The sequence below is a fragment of the Macaca mulatta genome, chromosome 2 (assembly GCF_049350105.2).
Source record: "Macaca mulatta isolate MMU2019108-1 chromosome 2, T2T-MMU8v2.0, whole genome shotgun sequence".
NCBI classification, from domain to species: domain Eukaryota; kingdom Metazoa; phylum Chordata; class Mammalia; order Primates; family Cercopithecidae; genus Macaca; species Macaca mulatta.
The window spans coordinates 138,831,485-138,839,277 of record NC_133407.1 but is presented as its reverse complement, the minus strand read 5'-3'; positions in this window follow the sequence as shown (position 1 = coordinate 138,839,277).

The window sequence follows — 7,793 nt, the reverse complement described above, 5'->3', positions numbered from 1 at the left end:
GGAAAGATTTCAGTATGAGAAAGAGGTATGGGAAAATTTGCAAGGACTGAAAAGATCATTTCATTAATATTAACCATCTCTCCTCTTTATAAATAATTCAAACAAATTCAGATCTAACATATGTACATCTTTTAAAACCTCGGATCATTTATGGATTTCAAAGCATTATACTGCAATAGGGAAGCTTTAACATCTCTATAAGATGACAAAAAGAATAAACAGTTTTACACCAGCTGCCTTGAAAACTACTTTCTCTGAAAAGATTTTAGACCCCCAGACAAAATATTAAGCTTTAATCAGTGCTGGCCTAACCCTGAATGTTTTCTTGTTTTATTTCCTCCATCTATTTGTTATTATATGCACTATATTTTGCTGAAATTGAGACTATAAAATGACAAAAAGGACATCTTTGTTTTTGTGGTTAAAAAATTCTTCAAAAAAATGTCTTACAGTTCAAAATGAGAATTCACTATGTAGGAAGGCCTTACTTGCCCTAGTAAAGCCAATTTTTAGACATGACTCTAATCCTTCTTTCATCTCATCTTGCCATTTCTGAAATATGTCTGGAATAAAATTGAAAATGTGATTCCTCAGGGCTCAGATCAAGAGCCTAAGAGCAAATACTTTGTGATTCTACCTCAGGAGGAACTGATACACATTCGTGTTCTGTGTCTATGAAAAATTGTTGCAAGGAATCTATCATCACAACACTTTACTTTGGAAATAAATCCAAACTCCGAGGTGGATATTTCCACATGACAGTTTTTTTCTTTATTTCAAAAGTAATTGTTTTTATTGTGAAAAAGTAGTTAACATAATTATGTAGAACTAAGAACAAAATATCCCTATAACATTGCCACCGAAGGATGGCCACAATTAACATTTTAGGGTATTTCCTTATAGTATTTTTTCTCTGCATACATAATACGTAGATTTTTCATCTTGTAATATAAAAATGTTATCCAAATAGGATTCTATTAGATCTACTGTTTAATAAACTACATTTTAAACATAACCATGCATTGTGAACATTTTTCATGATCTGACATATTTTTTGAAAGACAATTATAATATCTGCATAGCAGTCTGCTGTTTAGCTGTACCAAAAATAATTTCATCTGTTAGATATATAGGTTACTTCTATTCTTGTTGCCAAGTTGGGCATAGTGAATATATGTTGCTTTTATTTTCTCCTCTTCATCATTCCTTTTGCTTCTGAAGATGTATCAATCACAGGCCATTGTCCACTTCTGGCTACAAACACTTTGGCTTAGCTAATATCTCATCCCGTGGGAAAAGTGATTGGTCTAAAGTTAAGAAGATAACTCACAGAGGTGAAATTAGCATCTTTCCTGAGATTGATATGTAGGTGGTGGCAGCAGGTGAGAGGGAAGCTACACTTTTTTCTTCATGTTGTATTCTAATTTGTGATGATTTGAGCCAGGAGTTCTCAGAAGCTTTCTTCCAAATTTTCTTGAAAGAAAACTACTAATAGTTGGGGAAAATAAGGATAAGGCACTATGGAGAGAAAGGTTGAGAAGTTAAGGAAGAAAAAAAGCATTCTAATTTTCTGAGTCAAGCTGTGCCTGAAGTTCTGTCTATTCCTGAATTTCTCAGTTCCATTCACCAACATACTCTTTGATTTTTTTGTTGCCATTTTGTTGCTTAAAGTAGTCTGGTCATTACTTCTGACGATATCTAAGTAGCAAAATACATTAATTTGCTAGGTTTTCATGAACAAAAAAGATTGTTATCTCATTTTTTGGCATTATTGTTTTGATGCCCAATTAGTAACTACAATTTTTGACACTATGCTGTTCTGAATTAAACCTGGAAAATACCTAGTTCATGAGTTGTATTTTTCTTATATTTACTTATTAAAATGGAAAAGGTTTTACACCTACAGACCATCATTTTAAGAGCCTGTTTAGTTCCTTAAGATGAGCCCAGCACATGGCTAGTGTACCACAGAATTGTAACGAGTTGATGAACAAATGATTGAATTTGCTGCATGAGGATCCCCAAGAGTTTCTTCTTGAAGGTTCATTGATTCCCTCAGGTTATGATCAAACACTATATCAAACACTGTGAAATACACACTGTTCTCTTTGGTGCTTCAATTTTATGCAGCAGTAAAAAACTTCATTGTATTTATTGCAATTTTTCAACATGAAATGTAAGCTGAGCTTCAAAAACATGAATTTTACTCCCAGGGAAAGTGCTATAAAGTCCCACTGAGATTTGAACATGGATGATGAGACTGCTTGCTAGGTTTTTGGTTTGGAATTCCAGCTATCTATGGAAATCCTGACAGTTTGACGAAAGCACAATTTGAAAGAGTTAGAAAGATTTTCAGCATTTTTTTGACCTAAGAGATTATATTTAACATCCTAAAGGTGGCATTTCTGGCCCCCCAAAAAAGGCATGTTCTATTTTGCTTCTCTATTGACAATCAGTGCTTGTCATAATTTTTTTTCTTTTCTCCATCGTCCTGGGAACTCTCAAGCTTTCCTGAGAGTGTTCAACTTCTGGCTGAGTTTAACTATGAGGCAAAAAAAAAGGTTTAGTTTTAGTCATAATGTTTAGGTTTATTTCAACATCAGAATCAACAGAGTCACAACAAGTAATTGAGGCAGGTGTCAAAAACGAGAGTAAACAAATGGCCAAAACAAGGAAGCTGGCAGGTATAGTAAACTATGATAATGGACCATTGTACCTTTTTTTTTTTTTTTTTTTTTTTTTTTTGCACACTGACCAACATTCCTATCAATGAAACCCATATTTTATTCCTTGAAATTAGTTTATTTGGGTATATTTCTCTCTTTCCAATGTTCTTCCTTTTTTCTCATGTTCCACTATCAGTTAGTTACACTGAATTAAATATGCCTTTGTGATAACACCCTTCTTGCAGGCTGCTATATGCATAGGCCCAGAGAGTGCCCATGCTCAAAAGAAAACTCAACTCTATAAAAGTTTCATTCAGCAAAGGCCAAGCAGGTGCCTACAACCTCAGAGGAAGATCATCCTTCAGCAGGGTATGTTGCCTCCAATGGCTCTGGCTAAGTGGGAACCATGGAATTCTTCTTTCTGGCAAGGGCCTTCTTCATCCCTTTTCCCCCTCAATACTAGAAGCCTCTATATTTCATCTGCTTTGAGACCACTGGAGTTAGTCATCATGCCCCTTTCCCTGTTTAGGCTGAATATTACAAGGTGTCCAGGTGCTTCATATTGTTGCTCATCCTCCAGATTCCCACCCCTAATTCCCATTGCCTTTTCTGACCCTTATCTCTCCCTCCCCATCTTTAAAACCCTTTCATGAGGTCATATGGAGCTCTAGGTCAATTATCAGCAAACTCATATCCTCAACCTCATCAGCAAACATTCACTTCTAGCTCACACTGAAATCTTTTCTCCTCTAATGGCAAATCTTTCTCTGCAGCACTCTTAGTGAGTGGTTCTTTTCTCTCCTATGGTATCATGGCATCTGGTGGCAGGATAGATGTCCTATCTCTCCCCACTGCCACTTCTAGACCATTCCTGTCCAAAGCATAAACAGTCAGCATTGAATGTTACCTCACTAGACTATATATCACCCAACATTCCTCTTTATTTTTCATCCATTCTTAAGTCATTATCATCTCTCTCTCTCTTTTTTTTTTTTTTTAGATGGAGTCTCACTCTGTCCCCCAGGCTGGTGTGCAATGGCACAATCTCGACTCATTGCAACCTCCACCTCCCAGGTTCAAGCCATTCTCCTGCCTCAGCCTCCCGAGTAGCTGGGACTACAGGCACCTGCCACCACTCCCGACTAATTTTTTGTATTTTTAGTAGAGACGGGGTTTCACCATGTTATCCGGGATGGTCTCAATCTCCTAACTTCATGATCCACCCCCCTCGGCCTCCCAAAGTGCTGGGGTTATCTCTCTTCCTTTGGGGATTGTTTTCTCCTGATACACTGTCACCTTCTTCAACACTACCAGTATTGTAATTTTTTATAATCTCTGTAGCCTCTCAGATGATCCTTCCAATGCCCTCCTTTTAATTTCTTGGCCCCTTCTTCTCCAGTGACCTTGCTCTTCACTCTGTCTCAGGCACACCATATCATTGCCATGTACTTAATCATGTTCTTTATCAACTGTGCATTGCACGCTGTTCTCTAGCTGCCTCCTTGTATGCCCAAAGTCTAGTAGCACTTCAACCCCTACATTGCTGTTTAATGCATCAATCCAAGCAAATTTTCACTGTCCTTTACTGACCCCCACCAACCATATTTTCTCTTACCTTCCTACTCTGCTTACACTTTGTGATCAGTTACTACTATAATTTACAACTTATCTTATTATAGTCAATTCTCTTGCAACTGCATTGCTCCTCTCACTCTCATGACAAAACCAAAACCCTGGTTAAATTTACCTTTCTGTGTATTCAGTGCCTCCTCTAGCACTGTCGAAGTTGTCTGAAGAAGACACAAAACGTCCTGATTGATCTTACTTAAAATTCATCCCTAATCTCAAGTTAGCCCTTACTGCTCCCTGTCAAGCATTCTAGAGATCCTTAGCCCTTTCTCTCTCTCTCTCAGACTCATTCAGTGCCTCTCAGACTCTAATAGACACAAGAAAAATCACCTGGGCACCCCATATTTAGTCTATCAGCAAATCCTCTCTCTCAGTTCTAACTTCAAACATATTCAGAATTCATCTCATTCTCACTGCTCCTATAGCCACCATCCCAGACCAAACCACTATACCTAGATATTGCAATGATCCAATTAATCTCCCTGCGTCCACCTTTACCAAATTTATTTGACATAGTAGCTAGAGTAATTCCTTTAACAAGTAAGTTAGAGCCTGTCAATCTTTTGCTTAAGCTTTTCCGGGGTTCTCATTGCAACCAGACTGAAAGGTCTTACTCTGACCTTCAGGCTTTGTTAATTCTGATTCCCGCAATCTTTCTAGTGTCTTTTTTTTTTTTTTTCCTAGTGCCCTCTGCTCCAGACGTATCAGCTCTTTTATGCCAGGAACAGCTTAGTGCCTTGGGCTTTATTGTTTCCTCTACTTGCAAGGAGCCTCCTCAATCCTCTGTCTGGCTCACTACATCAATGCCTTCCTGAATTCATTCAGAACCCCAATTCTCAGTAAAGCATTTCCTACCTAGCTTTTCTAAAATTTCTACCAACATATCCTGATATACATTCCTTTTCTGCATTTATCACTATCACTCAAGATGCATTATTTTACTTATTTAGTATATTGTCTTTTTTCAGCAGTAAAATGTAAGCTCCGAGAAGACAGTGGCAGAGATTTTTTTCATTACTGCTTCCCCATTACTTACATCAGTGTCTGGCACACAGTAAGAGGTTACAACATTTTTGTTGAATGAATAAATCACTTCAGAATTTAGATATAGCACTAGCACAAATAACTTAAAGTTTTGGCATCTATCTCTTTATTGGGGGAGGTCTAGACAAATGCCAATAACTGTTCAAGTCAAAAATCTTAGTCACCTGAACTTGAGCTAGATCTATTTTATGCATATCTCAATACCCTCCTTGCTTTCTCTTCTATTCTCTTTTGGTTTTGCCCTCTAGGAAACAAAGTGGAAGCAGAAGTGGCAGCCATAGTCAGCTTTACTGGAGGGGATGAGTTGTGAGAACAAATGAATTTGCTATTTTTCTAGCTCAAACCCAACCCCGTATGTATTACAAGAACCTCTCGACAAGCTATTCAAACTTGAACTCACCATCTACCTCCTATAGCCTTCATTCCCATGTCACCCCACACATGATCAACCAAAGAAACCTGCTCTGACATTTTACCTCCTTACTCATGGTCCCCTGGTCCTGTAGATGCAAACATTATCCCAGTGAGATCAACGAATTGTCACAAGCATGGGTTCTTATATTTGTGTAAGCTCTTCCATAGTCAATGAATCATCCAAGAATTTTATTTTTTCAAAGAATCATTTATATGTTTGTAATCAAGTTCTTTTTCAATCTCAATCTTACCAACCTTTCCAAATGAAACATTTGTTGGAACTTTTTCTAGTGAAAGTTTTCATTCGTTTATTTTTTTTCTGGCTCAGTTCCTAGCATTCCCATTATACCTTGTTAAGGAGACCACAGGGCTCCCAAATTGCTACTGAGTGCATAGTGTTTGTGTAATAAATATCATTTGAGAGCTTCAAGTGTGCACTGAATCATGGAATCTGAGGTTGTAAGAAATATTAAATCATCTTCCTCTGACACTCATCTGCTGTTGGATTCTTTCTCTAATGTTTCCTTTCAAACACCTCTTGAGATGGAGAACACACTGTTTCTTAAAGAAATGCAAGAATAGGCCTGTTACAGAGTTCTTTACTGTTGAGCCATAATCTCTGCCCTTTTTGTTTATAACATTGATTTTACTTCTGTTGCATGGCAGGGTGGTACAAGGGAAAAGTTTCTGGATGCAGAATAAGATGGCCTGGGTTTGAGTTTGATTGAACCACTTGATGGTGTAATTGTTTTTGACTCAAGACTTACCTGCTGAGTTTTACTTTCTGAATCTGTTCAATGAATTAAGTGCTTTAACAATAGACTTCAAACTGTATAATGGCTCAGTCTCAACAGAAGTTGAATTCTTAGTATATGATACTACAAAGTGGATTAACAAGTTGTTAGGGCAGCCCTCTTCCTTGCAGTCCATCAAGGATCCAGGCTGATGGAGCCTCCATTATAATTAGCATTGGTTTCCAAGTTTGTACTACAACTCTTCTTCATTCTCGTTAACCGAAAGAGAAAAAGCATATGAAAGCATTTGCATAGGAGGTGTGTGTGGGTGTGTGGGTGTATAAACGTGTCGCCTGTGGAAGTGGGTCCCAATTTTTCCACTACTGTTCCATTCACTAGAACACAGTCATATGGCCACAGCTGAGTGGGACTAGTGAATGTAGTCCCTGGCTGGCAGCCACTTTTCAGAGATAACATTATGGAAAAAGGAAATACAAACTTTTTTGGTCTTTGCCACAGCTGTCCAACAGGACAATAATATCTCACAAGAATGAGAAGCAATGCACATGTCAGTGTTTTGTGAAACAGTAGTTCTTAGTTTCCGTATTTTGCATGCCAACAGAATGAACTCCTTTTGTCTTCTATGTAGCAGTCTTAAAATTCTGAAAGTCAACCATCATATGTCATTTGAGTATTCTTTTTTCCTGGTTAAATGCCTCCCTGTTCATTTCACTATTAACCATAGGACATTGTTTCAAGCCCTTAAACAGCCATGCTTTCTTTCTTTGCACATGATTCAAATATAGTGTGCACACTTTGATATAACACTCCAGATACTGTGTAAGCAGCAGGGAGTAGAGAAGGTCTCTTTCTTCCCTTGTTTAAGAGTCTATGTCTCTTTTAATGTAGTTAATGATGAAGATAGGGATTGCAAGACACCTCATCATAGTGTTGATTTATATTGACCTTGTAGTTGAATAAAACCCTTAAGTATTGCACTATTATGTCGCTTTGCATTTCAAAGATATTCTACTGCCTTTTGTCTGAAAAAATATCTGATTTTCACATCAATAGGAAAAGCAACAAATGATCAAGAGAATTTAGGGCTTATCCAATGAGTAAAGCTTTCACAAAAATGTAAAGCCATGCAGCACAGTAAGTCTTTGCTATCCATTGTTCCTATTGAACCAATCAACTCCTTTTTATTTTTGTCATTATTTTAATTTTTAATTATACAAATGCAACATTAATACAATATCATTTTATAATAATTAAGGTATACAGGTAAAAAAAATGCTCTCTGTGG